Source organism: Protopterus annectens, chromosome 4.part0 (assembly GCF_019279795.1).
Source record: "Protopterus annectens isolate FY-2018-M chromosome 4.part0, PAN1.0, whole genome shotgun sequence".
In the NCBI taxonomy this organism is placed as follows: Eukaryota; Metazoa; Chordata; order Ceratodontiformes; family Protopteridae; genus Protopterus; species Protopterus annectens.
In genome coordinates this window covers 739,123,757-739,149,373 of record NC_056733.1, presented here as the reverse complement: position 1 = coordinate 739,149,373, position 25,617 = coordinate 739,123,757, and the positions used below count along the sequence as shown (strand labels likewise).

General features: G+C 42.3%; 1 protein-coding gene and 1 pseudogene across 2 annotated transcripts in view; one reads left to right on the top strand and one right to left on the bottom strand.

Annotated features, from left to right (window-relative positions):
- GNB1L (G protein subunit beta 1 like) overlaps positions 1-25,617 on the top strand; it is a 739,619-nt gene that overhangs the window by 75,345 nt on the left and 638,657 nt on the right. The gene's annotated exons all lie outside the window — the stretch shown is intronic.
- LOC122800334 lies at positions 21,649-22,280 on the bottom strand (annotated as a pseudogene).

The following is a 25,617-nucleotide window of genomic DNA, read 5'->3' as shown; positions in this document are numbered from 1 at the left end:
TATTTGGTATTCAAATTTTAAACTAATTGGATATTTTTGGCTGGATGCTCCTAATTGTCAAGGACTGTTGTTCATGTTTTCAGTGTCTGCAGGATGAGAGGTATGCATCAATATGCTACTCCTTTTATTACTGACATCTCTGTCATAGATGGATTACTTTTTGCCAGTTCTCTGGAATCACATTATGGATCATTTCTTCTTTATTTCATCAGCTCTGAAGTATCCACTGTGTTACACTTGTTGGAATGTTACTTCATTTAGAGCACTGTTGCATTACTTCTTTCTACTGGGACTTGGTCCCTAGGTGTCCCTTTACATCCACCTTGACTTCTAGAGCTCAGGATCCTTCCCGACTTGTGTAGAGTACATTGTGCCAGTGTAAAAAAAGGCATCTGTCTGTGCCATTTTAGAACTTTCATGCTTCAATTCATGAGTGCAGGTGCTTGCTTTATTGTTCAGGTTTGGCACAGTTCCACAATCCTCCATGTAGTCAGCCAGCTTCAGAGCTTGGGAACAGATACGCATCCACTGGGGTACCTCTTTTTTCCCCTATGTTTGCTACTGGGTGCAATCAGATTCACAGTGTTTGTATGCTATTATTGGTTGTGTGTGTCTTAAAAATGGTAGATGTTGCTGTGGTAGGCAAATCCCCCATAAGGACTACCAGAGTTACTGCGTCTTTTGTCATGGTTTATAATACCGTGACAAACCTTGTGATATCTGCCAGGGCTGCATCCACAAAAACCTTACAATGTAGACTTTGTTTCTTATTAGAATACCTTGATCAGAAAAGAAAAAAAATAGGAAACCTTAGCCTGATGCTCCATGGCAACATCATGATTTATTAATAACTCCAACCTTTTCCTCAAAACATTAGAGATGCGTTGCATGTGCCTAGTGGTCCTGATTCGTCTGAGAGGACCAGTTAAATGGAAACATTTTGCAGCCCCCAGATTGGACACCTACATCTCCATTCTCCTCTGATAAATCTTCTCTGAAGCCATTGTGTTTGAGGAACTGGACATGTTTGTTTGGACTGGTCCTGTACAAGGCCTTCCTTGTATGCTGGACCTGGGGTGTATGCTGAGGAAGCCTACATGGTTATCTCTGAGGGAGAAGATGAAATCTCCACCATTTTAATCAGGAAGGAGGCTGAGAGGTTTGTGGTGGAAATCCAACCTTCCCACACAGAGCCAAAGACATCCATGACTAACACCCTAGAAAAGAGACCCAGAAAACTAGACCTATCCTCCCCTCCCAAGCAGGCATGCTCTAAATGGACTCCCAGAGGGACTTTACTTCTCCGACTTCCCAGTCATTTGGAGGCTGTACAAGCCCTATAACTAGGCACCGAACCTTCAGTGTCTGGCTTCCCCTCTACCAAAAGTAAGCAGTACAATTTCCCATCTCAAGTTGAAGGCTGAAATGAAGGTGAATGGGAGGGACTAATTATTCCTTATGTATGTCTTCCCCTCTTGAGTATGATTCTGACACTAAAGACGCATCTGCTCTGATCCTCCATGTGAGGAGATATCATTTGGAGAAATACTCACACCGGAATGAATTCTTCACATGGGAAAGCAGAGAAGCATTTGAGGCCCAGAAAAGATATTTTGTTTTGGTGGGCCTGGATACACCAAGACCAGTGGCCATTTCTCCTGTTCTAGGAGCATTAGGGGACGCAGCCCCCAGCACGTAAGAAACAAGATAGATTCTACAGTGCAAGATGTGCATATACTCCTATACAGGAATTTAGTGACTAAGCCAGCTGTAGCATCTGTGGATCTATGAAAAAGGGTCCAAGTTGATTCCTGCTCCTGACAGAGTTTCTATCATGAACAGATTTAGGAAAAGGTCTATTCATTTGCTACCTTGGTCTTCTGAGCTGTTAACTACGAGGGTAGTATGACCACATTCCTGATGGCTTTTCCTGGACTGCCTGAGAGAGAATATTGGGACAGTGTCTGATGCTGGCCTGTGGGAAAATTGTTAGATTGCACACAGCCTGCATGTCAGGTGGTAAAATACTCCACCTAGGATGGTTTTGATGCTGTTGATAGGAGAACCTATCTAAACAGTCCTGCCTTGGTTTGTGATTTACTGTGGAGTTGCCTGGAAAGAGAAGATGTTATGTTGTCCCATCTCTCCTTCGTTCTTGCTGGTTGGGTTTGGAGCCGATCCTCAGCTCCAACTCGGCCAATTTACTATAGCTAATCCCTATCCCAACATGCCTAGCGGTAACTACCCAGATCTCGTTTGCCGCTTGCATAGTCGAGGTTGCGACTACTGGCTCAGGCTAAGTACTTTGTGCTTTTTTTCTTATATTGTTATCCTTCTCAGGGTTTTGTTGTTTAATTAATATCGTTAGAGCATATATTATCCCCTGTTAGTCTAATGACCCCCTTTTTTCTACTTGTTGTGGGTGTTTTTGGCTGTTGTTTTCTTCCTCAGGCCTTGCTTTTCCCTCTGAGCCCGTTTAAATTAGAGAGTTCTTCTTCCTTTTCCCCACCCTTTCTGGGATAGCTGTTTAAGTCAGAGGCTCTCCTTTTGGGGGATTTGCCATTTAAGTTAGAGGCTCACCCCCTTTTCTTCTTCTTCTCTTCCCTTAAAAAAAAAAAAAAAAAAAAAAAAAAAAAAGAGAGAGTTTTCCTGTCTTGTTGTTTGGGCTAGTACAGCCTTGTAGTAGTTTTAGTTGTTGTGTGCTGCTAGCTTACAGTTTTGTTTTTCTAGCGGTGTGGTAAAATTTTTTTGTCAATTATCCACTATGTCCAAAGAGTCGAAACCCTCTGAGTTAAAAAAAATGCAACTCATGTTGCCAAAAAATGTCCCTTACGGATGGGCACACGAGTTGTGTATATTGTTTAGGGGCTGTTCACCTGCAGGACTCATGCTCAATCTGTCATGCTTTTAGTTCCAGAGTCCTGCAGAAGAGAAAGAATAAGTTAATTTTGAGTGAACTTCTGAAGAACCCTCAAGATTCTTCTTCGTCTCAGGGTCCTACGCCAGCTAAAGTGTCCGAAAAATACACTAAGCCATCGGTTTTGAGTTTGGAACAGACAAAATCCACTGAAAAACCTTCGGCTCTGTCGGTTCCCAGTGTTGGCTGTGACAAAGCTAAGTCTCCGGCGGTTCCATCTGTGTCATCAGAGCCAGTCTGGACCCATAAGAGAACAAGGTCTCCTTCGTTGGAACTGGTACGCTCTGCTGCACAATCTCCTTTGTTGCAACCTGGAGCAGGCAGTCACTGGTCCTCTTCGCACTCCTCTCGGTCCTCCAGGCTTTTGGATCATGAAGTGGAGAGAGTGGTCAATATGGTCCTCAAGTCGCAGCCACTTGCTAAATTACTATCGAGCCCAACCCATAAGGAATTGGCTCCTTCGGCCCATCCAGCTTTTCCATTGGTTCCTCCTCCGACTCTCTTGAGGTTGGAGCTGGAGTGCATGGAGGTCGTGGTGGTGGAACCGTCAGTTCCGGTTACTTCTCCTTTATCGGTTATGACACCTGCTCTGATCTCTTCGATGTCTCAGTCCATCGAGGGATCTGGGCGCTGTAGCTCTCTCAGCGGGTCCGAGGGGGGAAGTGGCATCGGACCCTTGTCCGACCCTGCTCTCCCTCTCTGAGCTTTGGCGCAGGTGAGCTTGGCTCCCACATCAGCCTCGGAGCTGTCGCTCTCGGTTCACAGGAGATCTCCAGGCTCTTCGGAGCAGGAGGCTCCTTCGACTTGGGACCGTGGCTCCTTCGAGGTGATGAGGAGCATGCTGTCTCCTGAGACTGCTCCACCCTCACTCCATTGACTCCTTCTCTCTCGGTGCCTGTGCCTGCCTTTGACTCTCCTCCTGCCTCCAAGGGTAGGGAACCTGTGCCACAGGATGCCCCGTTGAGCAACTCCACTTCTTCTGAAACATCCCCTGAACATTCGGAAAAGGTCCCTTGGAAGAAAAGACATAAGAGGAAGCATCTGGACTCCCCTGAGTCTATCACTTCAGACACAGACTTGGATGAATTGGAAAGGTCCCCACAATCCCCCTCTGAGGATGTCTCCTTTTCAGACATCTAGGAAATCCTTAGACAGAGGGGTGGCTGGAAGTACCTAGCCCCTTCTGAGGATGAGTCTGTGTACCTGGATGCATTTGGTTAACGACCCTCCACCTCTTGGGTGTCTCCACCTTTTGACCCACTTTTGTCTGTAGTGAGTCGAAACATGTGGAGCACTCCAGAGACCATGGAACCAGTTCCGAGGATAAATCCTTTCTTTCCAAAGGGGTCCCTGTTGATGCCATGGTGGTGGCAGCGGCCACTAAGAAGGAACTTGCGGAAACTTCTTCACCTGTCCATCCGCCGAACAAGGAGTTTCGTACAATGGACAGGTATGGGAAGCATATGTTCTCTTCAGCGACCTTTATTCTCAGGTCGCTGAATTACTTATCACACTTCACATGACTTCAGAGGGAACTCCTGAAGGAACTAGGTGATACCCTGCAAGATCCTACAGCTGAGGGAGTTGCAAACAGGGCGACTTCCCAGCTTGCGACCTTAACATCAGTGGTTAACTCCTCCATGAGGCTCATTTCCTATGCGGCAGATGGAGCGAGTAGGGCAGCAGGCACTGGAGTAGCTTTGCGAACACACTCCTGGATAAGCCTTTGTCAGTTTGCGGAACCTTTCAAGTCTTCATTTACCAGTACCCCCTTTGATGGCTCGTCCTTGTTTGGGCCTCAGGTAAAAGAGACTCTCACCAGCTGTGAACAGGATGGCAAGACTCTCTCTGTCATAGGAGTCCATTTTTCCACTCCATCTAGACCCTATCCTAAAGGTCAGAAGAGTGAAAAGTTGTGGTTCCGAAAATCCCAGGGAGCCTCGCCTGACACATGTGGAGATTCTTCCCCAGGGGCAGAGGGGGAAACAACAATGGAAGCTGCTGCCCTCGCAGCAGAGGGGGTTCCGCAACAGCAGGGCAACAGAGATACGTTCTCTGCTAGGCCCTTCCAGCACTCCTGAAGGGAGGCCCGACTGTCTACCTCTGGAGGCAGTCGGGGCAGACTATCACTGTACCCAGCAGCCTGGCAAACTATCACAAGAGAAACATAGCTACTGTCAATAATATCCAGGGGTTACAAAATTCCTTTTTCCCAGTTACCCCCCTCAAAAGAAAAACGTTCTATCCCAGATGTTCCTCCCAGTCTTCGGGCTCACACAATCTAGAGGTACAAAGATTGCTAGAAAAAAGAGCCATCCAAGAAGTCCCCGCAGACCAAATCAGATCTGAAACTTACTCAAGGTTCTTTTTAGTTCCAAAAAAGACAGGGGGCTGGAGACCCATTTTGGATCTCAGCAAGGTAAACAAATCAGTAAAAAAGACGAAGTTCTGGATGGTAACACAGCAGTCCATTCTTCCCTTCTTGGGTCAGGACAATTGAATGTGCTCCATAGATCTCCAGGACACGTACTACCACATAAAAATGGACAGGCAATCCAGGAGAGATTCCTATGCTTCCAGATGGGAGCCAGTCATTATCAGTTCAGAGCCCTGCCCTTTGGTCTCACCACAGCCCCCAGGGTGTTCACGGCTCACCTGAGACATCTAGGATTCCAGGTGTTTCCATATCTAGATGACTGGCTCCCCATTGCTACCACCGAGCATCAACTGATCAAAGCACGGGACTACACAATCTAAACTTGTTCCTAGCTAGGCATCACCATAAACTACTAAAAGTCTGCCTTGTCAGTCTATTACCTTTATAGGGGCAGACTTAGTTACAAGATGCATGATAGCAAAACTGCCTCAAGACAGGGTGTCAACCATTCATCAGCAAGTTTTGTTTCTCATAAAGAAGATGAGAGTTCAGGCAAGAAAAGTATTACAAGTCTTGGGCTCAATGGCCGCAGCAATTGCACTAGTTTCTTTGGCACGCTTCCACATGCAAATTCTGCAGTGGCTTCTTTTCTCTCAGTGGTCTATCCAGGATTTACCAAACACATGATCTTGATCACGGAAACTTGCAAAAAGGACTTAGTATGGTGGCTTGTCTTCCCCCAGGTGACTCTGGACAGACCCTTTCTAGACTCCCCCCATCCTGTAGCCACAGTGACCACGGACGCCTCCCAGATAGGGTGGGGGCATTATCTACGACAGACTGTCCAAGGAATGTGGCAACCTCATGAGTACCATTTGCACATGAATGTTCTAGAGATGAGAGCAGTGCTCCTGGCATTGCAAGCACATCAAGACTCTCTACCTACCAGGACCATTGCAATTCAGACAGACAATATGTCAGTGGTATGGTACATCAACAAGCAGGGTGGGACCAGATCTTACCCCTTGTGTCGGGAGGCACTTCGAGTATGGCAGTGGGCGATGTCTTCCCAACGTTTTCTGATTGCAGAAAATCTATCGTGATAGCAGACAGGCTCAGCAAGGCTATCCTCATGCCTCACGAGTGGTCCTTGAAGCAAGAAGTTGCAGACTTGATTTTTTGCAAATGGGGCCACCCATGCTGTGATCTTTTTGCCACTCACCTCAACAACAAATGCAGCAGCTACTTTGCCCTAGTCCCTCCTCTGGGACAGTCGCCCAGGGATGCACTTGTTCACGATTGGCCTCTGGGACTTCTCTATGCCTTTCCACCTTTCCCACTAATTCCAAAGGTACTTCAGAAAGCAAAGTTGCGGGGTTGCAAACTCATCCTCATTGCTCCTTACTGGCCTCGTCAGATATGGTTCCCGTTTCTTTGCCATCATCTTCAACTGGAGCCCTGGATACTGGACCCAGTTCTGGACCTCCTGATGCATCAGTCGGGCGGGCTTCATCCTTCCCTCCAAACTCTCAAGCTGACTGCTTGGTTCCTCCATTTCCAGTCTTAGCCAGGCTCCCAAACATTTTCCCTGCTGTACAACACGTCCTAGTGTCCTCTCACAAGCCCACTACCAGGAGGATTTACACTAGCAAATGGAAGAGGTTCTCTTATTGGGCGAAGATTAATGACATTGATCCCTTCACTGCTTCTGTTCATAAGATTCTTGATTTTCTGGCCGAAACCTTTGAAAGAGGGGCAGCTGCAGCTACTATTAGGGTCCAACTAGCTGCCATCTCCAGTTTTCATGTAGGAGACTTGGTTTCTAACATGTCCCATACATTGTGCAGAGCATTCTTACAAGGTACAACTCTTTTACGGCCCCTGGTAAGAGATCCCTCCCGGGACCTAAACTTGGTTTTAGCTTCTATGATTCTTTCACTTTTTGAGCCAGCAGCATCTTGTCCCCTGAAATTTCTATCTTGGAAAACCCTTTTTCTTGGTTGCTATAACCTCAGCTAGATGGGTTTCTGAATTACATTTTTTGTCTATTCGCCCGCCATATCTAATTTTTCACAAAGATAGTCTCTCTCTCTTAGGACCAATCCTTCCTTCTTGCCAAAGGTATGTTCAGAGTATAACTTAAATCAGTCCATTGAGCTTCCTGTGTTCTTCCTCAATTAAGGCAACAAGGCAGAGTATAGATTCCATCAATTGGATGTTCATAGACAATTACGTTTTTATTTACACAGGACCAAAGACCTTAGAAAATCAGAACAATTGTTTTTATCCTTTGCTGGCAATAAACAAGGTTCTCCAGTTTCAAAAGTGACATTATCAAAATGGCTGACGAACATAATCTCAGTTATTCTTATGATTTGCATAAAAAGATGCTTCCAGGGAGGGCAAGAGGACATTCAACCAGGGCCTTAGCCACCTCAGCTGCAAATTCAATCTGTGCAGCAGCAACATGGGCAAATCCTCATACCTTTATCGCTCATTACAAAATGGATGTGGTCTCCCAGAATAGGGCATCCTTTGGTTCCATGGTCCTGAAGGGTTTGTTCCAGTGAGCCACCCAAGAACCAGGTGCTGGGGATGCAGTCCCAACCAGCAAGAACAAAGGCGAGATGGGACAACATAATATAAAGAAGTTATGTACCTACCATAATGTTCCATGTCTGTTGTCCTTCATCTCGCCTTCCTTCTTGCGTCCCCCCCCCTCCTTCCCCATTCCTGGAGGTTTGAGAGGAGTTCCTTTATTGGTTACACTGGCTGAGTTTCCTGCTGATATACCAGGTTAGTTAACCATGCCTTGTTTTTCCTTTTTCCTTCCTATCTTAAATGTATAAGAGCTTAGTAAAATTAGTTTTTTACTATGTATGTCTAGTGTGGGCTATTACAAACAAGATCTGGGTATCTACCGCTAGGCATGCTGGGATAGAGGTTAGCCTCGAGCCAGTAAAAGCTCTTGAGCTTTAGTAAATCGCCTGAGTCGGAGCCGAAGATCAGCTCCAAACCAAACCAGCAAGAAGGAAGGTGAGATGAAGGACAACAAACATGGAACATTATGGTAGGTACATAACTTTTTTTTATTTTAATTTATATTTTATTTCTTACCACTGTTTTACACTGTTTATAGGAAGGAAGGGATAGCTTGTTGACAAGAAGATCTTTTTTTATATTTTGTTGTTTTAATTTTCACTGTTTGTTGCTAGAAAGGGATAGGTTTTAGACAGGGAAACTGTAGGCAACCTAAGGGACCTAGTCAAGTATAAAGTCATACGGACTGCAGAGAGGACAATCCAGAGCTTCCTTAAAACAATCTTATCCTGGTTTGTGATTTATTAATCCTTAATGTTAAAAAGAACTGCAACTGCGAGCGATAGTGAGCAGAAGCTACTGCTCACATTTGCATACGATGGAAAGGAATTCCAGTTTTTGTCTGACTTTCAGATCTTGTATGATCAGAGTAACGACTTTACTGTATTTACTTTAGTTGTATGTTGTTTGGGTGATTTTTATCACAGAAGTTGATTTAAGTTCTCTTTGAATTCTGTGATAACTGATTTTGATTGTTCCTTTCTTATATAATTTTTATTTATTTGATGCTGAATATAGATTCCTTAAATGAGTATGCCATTTATGATTTGCTAAAGCACAAATATCTTTTATAGTGTAATAAATGCTAAGTATATTTAAAGGAAACACCTGCTAACACTGGTGATTTGTATTCCTCATGTCAAAAGTTGGATGATTTACTTACCGTTATTAGTAGTAAATCTAAACATACTCATGATGATTACACCTGTGCCATTGGCACGGGTTGGAGAACTGTGGTCATTTATATTAATGACTGGACTGGTGAGTTAAATAATGTTAGACAAAGAGTAAATTGAACACATTTAGGAAAGGAAGTGTCTATTGTCTGTAAAGATCACTCAATCCCTATGAAATATGACGATGCCCCTGACAACTTTGGAATTCTGGTTACAAGTATTCAGACATCTGAGGATTCGGAGTGTTTAGAAAAAAATAAAAAAGAAAGAAAGGAGGAAGTGCATAACAGATGACAAGGAAGAAAAAGAAACTGATAAATGTAAAATAAAGACAATACATACTAAAAAGGACAATGCTTTGTTATGTAACACACAGATTACAGGGAATGATAACATTTTTCTATCAGAAAACCTCTAGTTTACACAAAAAGCATGTTTCCCAAAGAGAAGGTAGAAAAAAGAGGTAAGGGGCAGGTGAAAAGGAAGAAATCAAACCTGATAAACAAATGAACAACGAAACAAACCAACTTTTTACAAGGAAGTGACAGCGTAGAAGCAATCCAACAGTACTCCAAAGTGACAAAGGACCTTTTCTTGGAGTTGGTCGAACTTGTTCCAATACTATCATCATGTTATCAGTCATGGGAATAGATATTATCATTTCAGGCTGTTATAATTGTAATAAAATGGGCATTGTTTATGCAGCAATATGCTCATACTGTTCTGCCTTTTATATAGGCAAAACAGAACGAAAGTTAAAACAGCGTATATATATATATATATATATATATATATATATATATATATATATATATATGAAATCAACAAAAACTCACACACTAATGCACTTTATAGGCATACAGAACAAAATCCAACGCATACATTCAAGTTTGTAGTATTGGAACAAGTTCGACCAACTCCAAGAAAACGTCCTTGGAAAATAATTCTAGAATCAACGGAATATTGGTGGCAAGTTTATCTAAATGCCATACAATTCCCAGGTTTAAATGATTCAACTTCCATCACGAGTATTTTAAAGTAAAAAGTTTACAATAGATAGGGCATTATGCAATGTTTAATTATAGTTCGAGACTTGATTTATATATAAGCATATGTAATTGTTTTTTATATAATGGTTTTATATAATAATTGTTTTTATATATTCAATTAAATAAATATTAATTGAATAATTGATTTTAATTAACATGTATAAGCTTACTATATAATAAGCTGATTTTATTGAAAGGATTGTCTGAGGAAGGCTGATGTCACAGCCGAAAGTGCTAACCTATCTAATAAACCTGAATTTATCCACAATTTGGATTCCTAATTGGCAATTTGTCACTTTGGAGTACTGTTGGATTGCTTCTACGCTGTCACTTCCTTGTAAAAAGAAATCAAACCTGTACGTGGATGGATTGAAGAACATTATTGTAAGATAAAGAGGAGAAAGGTAGATGTTGACAACATGGCTCAAGCTGTGGATGTACAAAGCCAGCTAGATGAGAACTGTATACTTATAAGTGTAATACGCAAGGAAGACAGTGGGATTAATAAGGCCGATGGTGATGAAGATCATTCCTTTGTAACAACTGATAGAGCGAGAGATTACTGAATTAGAAGTTATTCTTATAATTGTAGTTTTAGTTATTAGAAGAATTGCTACTTAACATTTGCAGAGAAGATAATGAACATCGAATTGTGTTATGTTTGCCAGGAGCAAAAATAGAGGATGCAAGACAAACCTTAGCATACCTTAATGTGAGGAAGTATGGATCTGTTTTTATTCATGTCAGTTTAAATGATCTCATCCACAAGGACTCTTTGACGGTTAGTAGGGAACTTACAGCCCTCTTAGATAGTATAGCTTGTACTAGTGTTAGGACATAATTTTCAAAAATCACATTTAGAAAGGAGAGTAAGTTCACCCTGAATGAAAAGATTTTTTGGGTAAATACCTACATGAAAAAATATCCCATTTTAAAAAATGGAAACGTGTAGAGCATCCGAGTCTAATTTTGGGCACATATATGTTCAGACAGGATGCCGTGCATTTGTCAAGATCAGGGAAGAAAATTTTTGCAGCAGATATTTTGCAATACATGACATAAACAAGGCAGGATTTTTGCCAGGTCGAAAATTTTACAGTTGACAGATAGCAACATATGATGCATCTCTGATAGTTGTTAATGCTAGAGCATTAATAATAAAGTTTTATTATTGGAAAATTTGCTACATTCCCACAAGATTGATGTTGCTATTGTTTGTGAAAGATAGTTAAAGAACAATGGCTGGAAACCAGTTCTGTCAAGGTATAAATGTTTTTACTGTAAAAGACATTCTAACAAAAAAATCAGGGGGAGGTGTTATGATAGGGATTAAAGACGGTTATGAGACCTGTGATTATTACATGTTCAATGCTAACACCAATACTATAGATTGTGCATCTGTGACAATAAAGACAACCTGAAATATATAACAATTGATGGCGTGTATAGACCACCAAACTCAAGTGCTGATGACCTAGAGGAATTCATACATTTCTTGCATGAAATACAGGAGGGAAGAATAATAGTAGCTGGGAACTTAAATTTACCAGAAACAAACTGGAATAATATTGATTCGGCAACATTAGTAAGGAAATTATTCACAATGTATGTTCATGAGCAGCAATTACTTTAGATTGTAAAAAAAAAACTACCAGAGAAAGTTACATACTAGACATTGACACTGTTTGCGTTCCGAAAGAAATTACAGTTACTCCATGTCAAGTGTTACCACCGTTGATGTGCAGTGATCTTAGGGTTATAAAGGTTAATTTGTTGAAGTTAATTCTGCCAAACTGAAATCTAAACCAATGCGCAGAAAATTAATTACAGATTATATGGAAGCAAAGCAGTCAGTATGTAAATCTAATTGGAGTGATACATTGAGTGGAAAAACTGCAGAAGGAATGTGGAAAGTTATGAGAGATTTTGTTTGAGTGCCAAAAAAAATATTTAAAATCAGGATCTAGGCATACAACATCAGGGGGATATATTTCCATAAGAGCAAGATACCTGATTAAGGTGAGAGACCAAAAATATAAGAAATGGAAATGAGGTCGAACTACAGCTTTGAAAACTGAAATAAACAAGCTGGACAAACAAATTAAGCATAGTGTGAGACAAGATCAAGAAAAATTTGAAGAACATTTTATATTGAGCTTAATAGGAAACCATTTTATAGATGCATAAGATATGGAAGGAGTAAAAACATACAAATTGAGAAACTGTGTGTAGCTTCTAAAATGTATTCTCAGACACAAAAAATTATAGATATATTTACAAACTATTTTATACAAAACAGTTTGGCTGCACAAAGGGGTGATAAGTGGTTCTAATGATATCCACATAACCTCAGATACTGGAATCGAAATAGGTTATTTTGAAAAAGAATTGCAAACAAAGCACTGGGAGGAGAAGAAATATGTAGTAATGACCTGAGAGCACTTCAGCAAGAACTTGTAATACAATTGTACCTATTGTTTACTAGGTCATATAGTTATGGGGAGATTTCTGAAGATTTGAGACATGCGCTTATTAAACATGTATTTAAGGGAGTGGGGAGTAGGACAAACCTAGAGTCATACAGATCCTTAAGTCTACTTTCATGTTGTAGAAAAATAATGGAGAAGGTAATATTGTATATGTTATTGTCAGAAGTGGAAAGACTGGGACTTGAAACACTGCCTCAAACTAAATGCCAAAAAATGCATTATCATCCCCTTTGAGGAGAGTGACGTCTCCACAAATTATCACATTAATAACAACGTCCTAAGCATGCAAGCAGTTGAGGGCCCTGGGCACTCAAGTTGACAGCAATCTAACTTTTGACCACAATATTGCCTCCATTGTACGGAGACCTTTCTACATGGCTCACCTCATTAGTAAGGGTATTTCTTCCAGGAACAAGGAAGTCATAACTTCCCTGTACTCCTCCCTTATCAGGCCAATCATTGAGTATAACACCCCTTTTCACATGTACCTCACAAAGCACATGTAGCAGCTAGAGAGACCACAGAGGTTCATGACCAGGTGAATACAGGGCTTCAAAAATTTATCCTACATGAATAGGCTAAAAGCTCTGTCCCTCTACTCTGTGTCATACAGACTCCTCAGAAGTGATCTATGTCTGGCATACAGAGCAATCTCTGACCCTACCGTGATGAAATTGCTGCATATTCACAAGCCAAACTCCACTAGTGTGACCCGCACACAAAACCTGAACTTGGTCTACGACATCAATAAGACTTGCTGGCAGGACAGATTTGTCTCCCAGAGACTCGCCCATCTGTGGAATAGACTCCCTGTCCACGTCAAGCAGAGTACTTCATTTTCTGTCTTTAAGAGGAAACTGGATGACTGGATAAGAAGTAGAAAATACAGTACTGGGATTCCACCTGTGTCCCTGCTGGACAGGGGCATCGGCTGCTGACTTGTGGAAACATAGGCTAATTTATTGGCTAGGCTTATAAGAGCCTCTGGGCCAGTAGCCTAGTAACTTGATATGATGCTATGAAACCATACATCAGCATGCATATGTTGAAAATAGATCTATTACTACCTGTAACATGATGTTCTATTACAACATAATAACAGCTATGAATGAAAATTTGTGTTATGATGTAATTTTATAAAGATTCAATTTCAGCATTTGACAGGGTCATACACAAAACACTGATCAATAAATTAGAACAGCTAAGTATTGATTTACTCTGGTTAAGATGGATAGCCACATGGCTTACAAATACGACATGGTAAGTATCATATAGCAGTTGGACTGGTGAAATTCTTGGTTACAGTCAGGGCGTCCCACAGGGCTCTGTCCAAGGCCCTTACTTGTTTAAATTGTATTTTTCAGACCTGTCTTTTTCATCTGAGGTGTTCTGCAGTCTGTATGCAGAAATTAGGTAAACTGATTACATGTGCTATAGGGCATGTCTACAAAAGAACTTGACTAAATTGGCCATTTGGGAACAGGAGAATAATATGCTGATAAATACATCAAAAACTAAGCATATGAGATTTGGGAGACATAAAGTGAAAGATGAATATTTAATATGGCACACAGTGATTGAAACTGTAGACAGCCGCAGTAATTGAAACTGTAGACAGCCGCAGTGGTGCAGCGGTAGTGTTGTTGCCTCACAGCAAGAGGTTCTCCCGTTTGATTCTCGGCTGGAGTGCAGGGAGTGCCTTCTGTGTGGAGTCTGCATGTCCTCCCCGCTGTTGGGTGGCGTTCGAAAGACATGCGTAAATGGGTGTGCCTTCGTTGAAAGTTGGACGTTGAGCTGGCACCTCGGCGTTCGTGAAAATCTACTGCCAATCATTAGCGGACTGGAGTTCTGCTGTGGCGACCCCTAACCAGGAAAAGCCGAAAGACAAACAACAACCGTGATTGAAACTGTAGATTCATTTAAGGACCTGGGTATATGAGTAGATCTAGCTTTGAGTTTTTCTAATCATATCAACCAATTGATTAATGATAGTTATAGAACTATAGGTTGTATAAAAAGATTTATAAAATCTAGGAAATCAGGAATGGTAAAGTCATTGTTTAATTACATTAGACCCAAACTTGAGTGTGGAATAACCATATGGAAACTTTATAAGAAAACAAACATGAGTAAACTGGAAGGAGTGCAGTGGAAATAACCAAGAGCATCCCTGGATATGGAAATTTAAGTTATTATGAAAGACTAAAATATCTGAACTTGTACGGTCTCTTATAGATATTTAGAGGAGATCTTATTCACGTATCTAGGGCATTTAGAAACAACTACCTCTAGGAATGTTTATCAGAAAGTAGTACAGAATCATAGACAACCTATGTAGAGCATTCTATAGGAATGTGAAGAACACTTCCATTTGGTCTCACCACAGCGCTTAAGGTATTCACCAAGTGCAAGACAACTGTCTTACTTCAAGCATCCAGGGTATTCTGCCTTTCTAAATGACTGACTTCTAGCAGCTTCCTCCATGTATGTTCCAGATATTTACTTCTTCATCAGTTTCAGTCCTTGGGCTTATGAATCAGCCCTAGAAAGTTTCAGACAATGCTTCATCAAAACATAACAGTCATAGGCGGCACTCTGAATACTTTTACTTGCAGTACTTACAATGGATATAAAAATGTACACACCCCTGTTAAAATGCCAGGTTTTTGTGATGTAGAAAAATGAGACCACAATAAATAATTTCAAAACTTTTCCCACCTTTAATGTGACCTATAACCTGTACAATTCAATTGAAAAACAAATCTGTTGGGGAAAAATATAATAAAATAAAAAAATGTACAATACGCTGGTTGCATAAGTGTGCACACCCTTAAGCTAATACTTTGTTGTGTGTGCACACCCTTAAACTAATACTTTGTTGAAGCATCTTTTGATTTAATTACAGCATTCAGTCTTCTTGGGTAGGAGTCTATCAGCATGGCACATGTTGACTTGGCAGTATTTGCCCACTCTTCCTTGCAAAAGTGCTCCAAATCTGTCAGATTGCGAAGGCATCTCTTGTGCACAACCCTCTTCAGGTCACCCCACAGATTTTCTGTTGGATTTAGGTTTGGGCTCTGGCTGGGCCATTCCAAAACTTAAATTTTCTTCTGGTGAAGCCATTCTTTTGTTGATTTGGATGTATGCTTGGGGTCATTGTCATGTTCATAGGTGTGTACTAGGCTAATGGCCCCAGAGCCTTTACAAGCCTAGCCCATAGGATTACCCTGTGTTGAAAGGTGAAATTCCTCTTCATCTTCATCTTTCCAGCAGATGCATGAAGGTTTTGGGCCAAAAGTGACTGATATTTGGAACTGTTCATAATTCCCTCAACCTTGACTAAAGCCCCAGTTCCAGCTGAAGAAAAGCAACCCCAAAGCATGATACTGCCACCACCATGCTTCACCATGGGGATGTTGTTCTTTTGGTGATGGGAAGTGTTGTTTTTGCACCAAATGTACCTTTTGGAATTATAGCCATAAAGTTCAACCATGGTCTCATCAGAGCATAACACATTTTACCACATGCTTTTGGGAGACTTGATGTATTGTTTTGAAATATAGCTGGGTGGATGTTTTTCTGTTTAAGAAAAGGCTTCAGTCTTGCAACCCTACCCTGTAATCCAGACATATGGAGAATATGGGAGATTGTTGTCACATGTAGTACACAACCAGTACTTGCCAGAAATTCCTGCAGCTCATTCAGTGTTGCTGTAGGTCTCTTGGCAGCCTCCCTGACCAGTTTTCATCTGGTCCTTTCATCAGTTTTGGAGGGACGTCCAGTTCTTTGCAACATCACTGTTGTCCCATATTTTATCCACTTTTTGATGACTGTCTTCACTTTGTTCTGTGGTATATCCAATGTTGTGGAAATATTTTTGTACCCTTCTCCTGAGTGATACCTTTCAACAAGGAGATCCCTTTGATGCTTTGTAAGCTCTGTGCGAACCATGGCTTTTGCTGTAGCAGGCACCTGAGTAAATGTCAAGAAAATCCTACTAGGACAGCTGGACTTTATTTGAGGTTAATCAGAGTCTCTTTAATTGATGGCAGGTGTGTACCCAAGAAGACTGAATGCTGTAATTAAATCAAAAGGTGCTTCAACAAAGTATTAGTTTAAGGGTGTGCACACTTATGCAACCAGTGTATTGTATGTTTTTTATTTTTTATATTTTTTCCCCTAACAGATTTGTTTGTTTTTAATTGAATTGTACAGGTTATAGGTCACATTAAGGGTGGGAAAGTTTTGAAATGATTTATTGTGGTCTCATTTTTTTATATCACAAAAAGCTGGCATTTTAACAGGGGTGTGTAAACTTTTTATATCCACTGTACCTTCCATCTGCAAAATAATTCTCATCACATCTACTGTTCAGCACATTACTAACAGCAGTTTGCACCCAACATCTCTCTCTCTTCAGGTGCTAGGCTTGGTCGCTTAAACAATTTTCATGGTTCCCTACATGAGACTTATTTTCATGCTGTGGATGCCTAAAGTTTATTGGAATCCGATGTTCACTTAAAGGTTTTCAAAGAAATGCAGGGATCTTCTCCGTTGATGGACTCTCAAGTATCTAGGCAGACCGTTTTAGACCCTGATCCCCAGTACAACAGTGAGCATGATACCTGTGCTCCAGGGTGATGGGCATTATGTAGATCAGACAATCCAAGGCACCGGGTCAGCTCAAGAATTCGGTCTAAACATCAGTGTACTAGAAATGAGGGCCATCCTTCTCATCTTGCAGAGTTCCTTTATAAAGTCTGCATGTCTAAGAGCTTTCATTAGTTCTTTTCAATGATTTGATTGCATCCTATCTCACTTTAATGCCAGCATAATTATTAACTGTTTGTTATTATTGATTAATAATATTTTCACTGATGATCTTTAAAGTTGTTCTTTGTGGTTGTAGAAGTTTGATGTCTGTTATCACAATTAACCATGTTTCTTATACCTTTTCTCTTAACTTCTACATTTTAAGAAATGTACCGTAGAGGGTACTGCAGTTCAAATGACTTCTAAAAACAGGGATATAAAATAATGAAACAGTGTAGTCTTTTCCATCTGTCTCAACTAATGGATATATTGGATCTGACCTGATCCAGTGCTAGTAACTCTCAGACTTTTGGATCCTAGGCTCAGGCTTTTTAATTCCCCTCTGTCCTCACAGTTCCCCAGAGCTTATTTGCGGCTTGAACTAGCCAGATGTGTTCTCCAGGGCTCAGCATGAGTTTCAGGATTATTTGCTTCTTTAGTGTAATTATTTGGTCTAAATACCATATATTTTGCAGGATTTTTCTATTTTTTTACTAGTGACAGAATCTTTGCTGTTTTAACTCTAGATAGTTTTGGGTATTCCTGTCCTTTTTCCATCTTCTGTCGTACCTTTTTTCTCTAAAACAAAACAAAAATCCCTTTCTTATAATATAACTTATTTGTTGACTACTATATGGCTGAAGTACTGCTGTACTGCTTTGTTCTGTGCATTGCCTTTAGAGTTTCTATTTCTTCCTGTTTAGAGGTGTTCCTGTTTTTCCTTAACTGTGGCTGACAAGGCATCAGGCTTCAAAAAATGATCTGTGTGCTATCACAAAGTCTGTCCCCCAATGATCCACACACTAAATACATTTATTGCCTGGGGGCCACTCATCATCAAGAAGATTGTGTGACAGAGGCTGGGAACACATAGGGGGCATAGCCCAAATGAGGCAAGGGTATTGTCTGAATCATCTCAGAGGTGGGACAATACCCCAGCATGCCCCATTGTTTGTCCATCACAGGACATCATGGGTGAGCATGAGGGAAGGGAAAGTCAAAGTGTAAAATAACGTACTCCTGACATCAGCATAATTCTGCAAATCAGGCTCCCTGATCTCCTTACTTGCCTCAGACATAGGTTGGGAATAGCCAAGGGAAGGCTAAGTTTTATCTGGTAGATCCAGTGAAGGAGGACTGGACCTGAGGCCAAGCTGATGGCCAGCAGCAGGAGCCAAAAAAAAGGAATAAGGTCCAGTTGAAAGAGATATTCATAATAAATAATATATATAAAGTTCTACGTTGTATTATTTAGCAAACCTTGAAGAAATTTTATGGTGTGGGTTGACAGTTGGATGGAAAATCATAAATTTACTCCTGGTTTAGCCCCCATGACCCTTATGGACAGAAGCAGTCAATAAGACAAGTATTATCCTAACATCCCTCCATGCCATCCCCCTCCCCCATATAGATGTGTATGTTGACTGGGGTCAGAATGATTTGGGGTGCATGGCTAGGCCTGTAAGGGCCCTATTGGTCATTAGCCTAGTAACAACCTATGAACCTACAAATCTATAATATGTTGGATTTTTTTCTTTTACCATACTTTGCGTAGAGATCCTTGCCATTACTGGGTTTTGATGTTTTTTCCATCTGTCTCAACTAATGGATATATTGGATCTGACCTGATACAGTGCTATGGACCAAGAAAGATCAGGTGCCCAGTTGGAAGCAGCCTGCCTTAGCCGGAACAAGTAAATAAGAGCACTAGTGAAATCCTCCAAAGCAAACTTTGAGTGCAAATTGGCCATATCTACTAGAGACAATCATAAGGCCTTCTTCACATACGTCCAGAGTCTCAAAGGTAGCACCAAAATCTGCTCAGAACTGGTAGTTAAGGATACCACATACACAAATGCCGTAGATATAGCCAACTTGCTGGCTGACAGATTCAGTGAAAACTTGACCCCACTGCCCCCCATCAGTAAATCAGGACATTCCCCTGTACCTGCCCCCCTCCCCTTATTTCTAGGGAACAGGTCATCACTGCCCTCTCAAAGGCAAAAAATACAGCCTCCATGGGACCCGATAACATCTCAGACTGCATCCTACATGAACTCAGGCAGGAACCTGCAGCACCATTAGGCACCCTATTCAACCAAAGCCTGAATACTGGCTTCGTCCCAGCTGAGTGGAGGACAGCCACTGCCATCTTTTTGCACAAAGGTGGAGCATCCACCGATCCAGGAAATTATAGACCCATCAGCCTAACTAGCCTGATCTGCAAAGCTATGGAATGGATTATTATGGACCTCATTAACAAGGACATTGACAACCTCCAAACACTCGATCCCACACAGTTTGACTTCGTTAGGGGGAGGTCATGTCTTTTAAATTTGGTCGACTTCTTTGAGACAGTCACCAAAGCCATGGATGAGGGGAAGACAGTGCACACCACCTGCCTTGACCTGGTGAAAGCCTTCAACACTATTCCCCACTCAGGCATAATAGATAAACTCAACTAGGCATCAAGCCATATGTTACCAGATGGGTAGCAAACTGGCTGTCTGATAGAACCCACCTAGTCAAAATAGGGGAAGCCACCTCAAGTAGTAGACCCATAACGAGCAGCGTACCCCAGGGATTGGTCTCGGGGCCTCTGTTATTTGGGATATACTTTTCTGAGGTGCAGGCCAAAACCAATTGGCTATGGCAGAACAAGTTTGCAGATGATTGCAAGCTAGGCGCTGTTATCAATTCCCCTTAGTGATGTGAACATCTTTCAAGAGGGCCTCACCCAAACAAGTGACTGGTGCCAGAAATATGGCCTCAAGCTGAATACCAAAAAATGCATCATCATCCCCTTTGGGAAGAGTGACGTTCCCACAAATTATCACATTAATAACAACATCCTAAGCACACAACTAGTCGTGAGGTATCTGGGCATCCAGGTTGATAGCAACTTGACGTTTGACCACCATGTTGCTTTCATTGTATGGGAAGCTTTCTACATGGCCCACCTTATAAGTAAGAATATCTCATCCAGGGATAAGGCGGTCATAATATCCGTCTATTCTTCCCTTGTAAATCCCATTATTGAGTACATTGCCCCGTTCGGCTTCTACCTCGCAAAGCACAATCAGCAGCTGGAGAGACCACAGAGGTTCCTCACCATGAGAATCCAGGGCCTCAAACATCCATCCTACACTGACAGGCTAAAAGCCCTTTCCCTCTACACAGTTTCATACAAACTCCTCAGAGGTGACCTCTGTTTGGCATACAAAGCAATCTCAGACTCCGCCTTGATGGGACTGCTGCATATCCCCGAGGCAAGCTCCACTCGAGTAGCCCCCACATGCAACTGGTCTGTGACATCAGTAGGAGTTGTTGGCGGGACAGATTTGTGTTCCAGAGATTCCACCTTGTATGGAATAGATTCCCTTTCCACGTCAAGCAGAGTACCTCATTATCCCTTTTTAAGAGCAACCTGGATAACTGGATAGGAAACAGAAAATACACCCATGGGATTTCACCTGTCTCCCTGCTGGACTGGGGCACTGGGTGCTGACTTGGCTAAACATGGGCTAAACTCTTGGCTAGGCTTATAAGGGCCTCAGGGGCAATAGCATAGTAACTTCCTATCATCCTATATACCATGTATTTCATAAGTTTGGGTAAAGTTTAAATAAAATAGCAATTGTGCCCTTATTAAAGAAGTAGTATTAAGAGATGCAGGCCTCTGCACAGGGCTATTAAGTTTTATATGTTTAAATTTAAATATTCAGAGCAAATGTGTTAGCAAACATTTAAAAAAAGAAAGCAGTACCAGCAATAAGAAGAAACATTTTTTTAAGTTCATGGTTGCAATCACCATCTGCAGAGACTATTGAACCCAGAAAAGTAAAATATCACTGCCTGCACTTCTTTCCCATCTATTTGCAAAGAATTGATAGGGCTAGATGACATGATTTTATTGTTTGTTGAACAACATGCCAGCTCTTCAATTCTTCCTTGCTTTCAGGCATTAAACTGGTGTTGTCTACATATTGGAGGTTGTTAAAATTTCTCCCAACAATTTTAATTCCATCTTCTGATTTATTTAATCAGATATTTTGCAAAATATATTTAGCATATAAATTGAATATGTAGGGTGACGCTATATAGCCTTGTAATACTCCTTTCTCGGTCTTGAACTAGTCAGTTATTCCATATTCAGTTTTAACTGACACTTATTGCTCTGCACACAGATTTCCTAAGGCGGTAGATGAAGTGACCCCAGAATACCCATTTAGAAGATAAAGAATTGAGTATGTTTTTGTAACTTTCTTACTTTCTGCAGTATCTAGCATATTTGGCAATTTGATCTCTGTCCCTTTTAAAGCCAGCTTCTGCATTTGGCAGTTCTAAGTCCATATACTGCTGGAGTTTAGCTTGCAGGATCTTTAGCATTAACCTGCTAGCTTGCAAAACAAGTGTAATTGTTTGATAATTTGAGCAGTCTTTAGCATTGTCCTTTTTTGAGAGTATAAACGATCTAATGGCCACTGCCATGTTTTCTAAATTTGCTGGCAAATTCCAAGTAGCCCTATAACATATTCATTATGCAAGATCTTAAGCATTTTGGCCGGAATTTCATCACTTCCTGCAGCCTTATTAGCAAGACTTTCAAGGGCCCATTTAACTTCATCTTGCAGTTCAGAGAACATACCATTATCTGTTATTAGTGATTTTAGAGTCCCTCTTATATAGTTCTGTATATTTCTGTCACCTGTGCTTAATATTTTGTGCTTCTTTTAGGTCCCTCCCAATTTTATCTTTTATCATGCCCATTTTTACCAGGAAGCTCTCCTTGAAATCACTCGTCTTCTTACACAAGTCTCTTGTCTTCTCATTCTGTTGCGTTCTTCCATTTTCTTGCATTGCTTATTAAAATATGCCTCCTTGTGTCTCCTTGCTATTCTGTGAAACTCCTCCTTGTGTCTCCTTGCTATTCAATAAAGCTCCACATTCAGTCTGATGCATTTTTTTGTTGTTCCCATTGCATTTTGCTGTCCTCCTTACATCAGCCACTTCTAAAACCACCACAGGAAGCCATTTTGGCTTCTTAATCTTCTTTCTGTTTGGAATAATTTTGATGCTAACTCCTGGTTTCTGTAGTTCTTCAGGTGTTCTATCCATCAAGTATAATCTCTTGTATCTCTTTTTTTATCTCCAATACATATTCATTAAAAATATTGCTGAGCTTGCATGTCACTAGCCACTAGGAACTCTTCTTATTTTCTTTAATTCTAAACTTTGTAATAAGAAGCAGATGGTCTGAGCCAGTGCTAGTTACATGTCTTGCTTTTGCTGTATCATACAAGTTACATAGTCTGAGTTCAGTGTTGACCATCTGGGGATAGCCATTTGTAAAGCCATCTCTTAGGCTGTTGAAAGAGTGATGTTAAGTTGTCAATCTCGCCTTCATTCTTGCTTGATGGGTTCGGAGCTGATCCTCGGCTCCGACTCGGCACTTGCTAAGCTCGAGAGTCACTTTTACCAGCTCGAGGCAGCCCCATATCCCATGATGCAAGGCGGTAAGTACCCAGATCTCGTTTGCCGCTTCGCTGATGAGGTCCTCCTTTTGCCAGCTCCTGGTAAGTGATTTGCTACTTTGCTATTTTAGCCCCTTAATTGTTAGTTATATATTAGTTTTAAACCTTTTCTGACAGAAAATTCTCTGTCTCCTCTTACTTTTTTAGTCAGACTTTCCCATCCCATCCCCCCCCCTGTTAGGGTGTGTGTGTGTGTGTTTACTAGTTATACCTTTTGGTATATTTAATTTAATTTCTTTGACTGGTGTGTGTGTCTGTGTGTTTTTACACCATGCCTAAAGAAAGGGTCTCAGGCTTTAAGAAGTGTGACTCGTGCTGTCAGAAAATGTCTCTGACAGACTGTCACACTTCTTGCCTGTACTGTCTGGGGCCTCTTCACCTGCAGGACTCCTGTGCTATATGTCATTCTTTCAGCCAGAGAGTCCTGCAGGAAAGAAGAAATAAGTTGATTTTGAGGGGGCCTTCTTAAGCCGGAGCGCTCTCCGGCTAAGTCGGCTCCATCCAAGACTTCTAAGTCTTCCAAGGCCCAGGCTTCTGTGTCCAAGCCTGCGGCCTCGGCTCCGACTCATTCAGAGTCGAGATTGGCTCCGGCTGGAGCCGATTCTAGGTTAACTAAACCTTCGGCACCGATGGCTATCGGTGCCGATTCTGGTTCGACCACTTCGGTGTCGGCTCCGATCAGTTCCGACCACCATGTGGCTCAGGCATCGGTGTCGGCTCCGATCGGCTCCGACACCGTTACTTTTGTGGCTGTATCGGCTCCGGCTGGAGCCGATGCATCGAAGCTACCTGTCGGCTCCGATAAGTTGTCGGCTCCGACAGGTTCAATAGTATCATCGGTTCCGATGGCTCCTTCGAGGAAGAGGTCTAGGTCTCCTTCCTTGGAGCCGATACTTTCGGCTCCGGCTTCCCCTCTCCTCTCGGAACGGAGCCATCGGAGCCGATCTTCAAGGTCATCCAGGCTTTCTGACCATGATTTAGAGAGAGTGGTCAGTAGATTACTTAAGTCACAGGCACTGGCCCAAATGTTACATAGTCCGTCTCAACAGACGGCTATTGGTCCACACCCCATTGCTGTTCCTCCTTCAACTCTACCCCAGAGCTTGGAGTTGGAGTCTTCGGGAATGGTTACTGCTACGGCTGAGGGACAGATACCCCCTTCTGTTCCTTCAGCCTCTACTCTTATCTCCTCTTCGAGACCTTCCTTAGAGGGATTCGGTGGCCGGGCTTCCATGGTCTCCTCCGAGGGGGTGAGTGGCATCGGACCCTTGTCCGAACCCGCTCTTCCCCTTGGAGCCTCGGCCTTGGTGAGCTCTGCTCCGACATCTGCCTCGGAGACTTCCCTTTCGGTGGTCCCTGGAGTTCCTAGCTCTTCGGAACGGGTTCTCTCGGACCTTCCTGGGAGGGGAGCATTCGAGGTGATGAAGAGTGTGCTGGCCACGGGTATCAGTCAGCAGTCTGTTCCCTTAGCTCCTCCCTCTATAGTGCCTGTTGACATCTCTGCCACTTCTCTTGCTACAGGACCCAGAGATCCTCCGCCTCAGGTTTCCCCATTGGGAATATCCCCCTCTTCCGAGGATTCTCCTGATGTTTCGGGAGATCCTCCTAGGAAGAGGACCTGTAAGAGGAAACATGTAGACTCCCCCGAGTCTATCACTTCAGATACTGACTTAGATGAGTCAGAGGGATCCCCAAGATCCCCCTCTGAGGATGTCTCCTTCTCAGACATCCTAGAACTCCTTAGACAGAGGGGAAACTGGCCCACCAATAATCCCTCTGAGGAAGGGGCTCAGGAAAAAATTGCTTCGCAGCTAGGAACCCTTAATTCCATTGCAAACTCCTCCATGCGGCTAATATCATATGCTGCTGATGGAGCGAGTAGGGCCGCAGGTACAGGTGTGGCTCTTAGACGTCAAGCCTGGATGCAGCTATGTGACTTTGCAGATCCCTTTAAGGCGTCCTTCACAAATTCTCCCTTTGATGGGTCAGCTTTGTTTGGCCCTCAAGTGAAGGAAACTTTGACCAGGTGTGAGCAGGACGGCAAGACTCTTTCTGTCAGGAGTCCGTTTTTCCACCCCTTCTAGACCTTACCCCAAAGGACAGAAAGGTGGCAAAATGTGGTTCCGCAAATCCCAAGGAGTCACGCCGGATTCACGTGGTCAGTTTACCCCTAGAGGCAGAGGGGGTAACAACAACAGACGCCGCTCTAGAGGCAGAGGGGGTCCAAAAAACCAGGGAAACAGAGAGTCTCTCTCTGACAAGCCCTTTCAGCATCCCTGAGATGTTGCCCGGCTTTCCCTCCTTGGAGGCAGTCGGGGGAAGATTATCACTGTACCCAGAAGCCTGGCATTCCTCACTCAAGACAGATGGGTACAGTCGATCATATCCAAGGGTTACATAATTCCTTTCGAGGAAAGTCCTTTCTACCCCTCAAATTCCCTTCCAGATGTACCACCCGGTCTAAGGGAAATTGCAGAGTTAGAAGTCTCAAAACTACTGCAAAAAAGAGCCATTCAGCCAGTTACAACAGACCATTCAGAGCCCGGAATCTACTCAAGGTTCTTTTGTTCCCCAAAAGACGGGAGACTGGAGACCAATATTGGATCTCAGCAGACTCAACAAGTCTGTGAGGAAGACAAGATTCCGAATGGTCACTCTTCAGT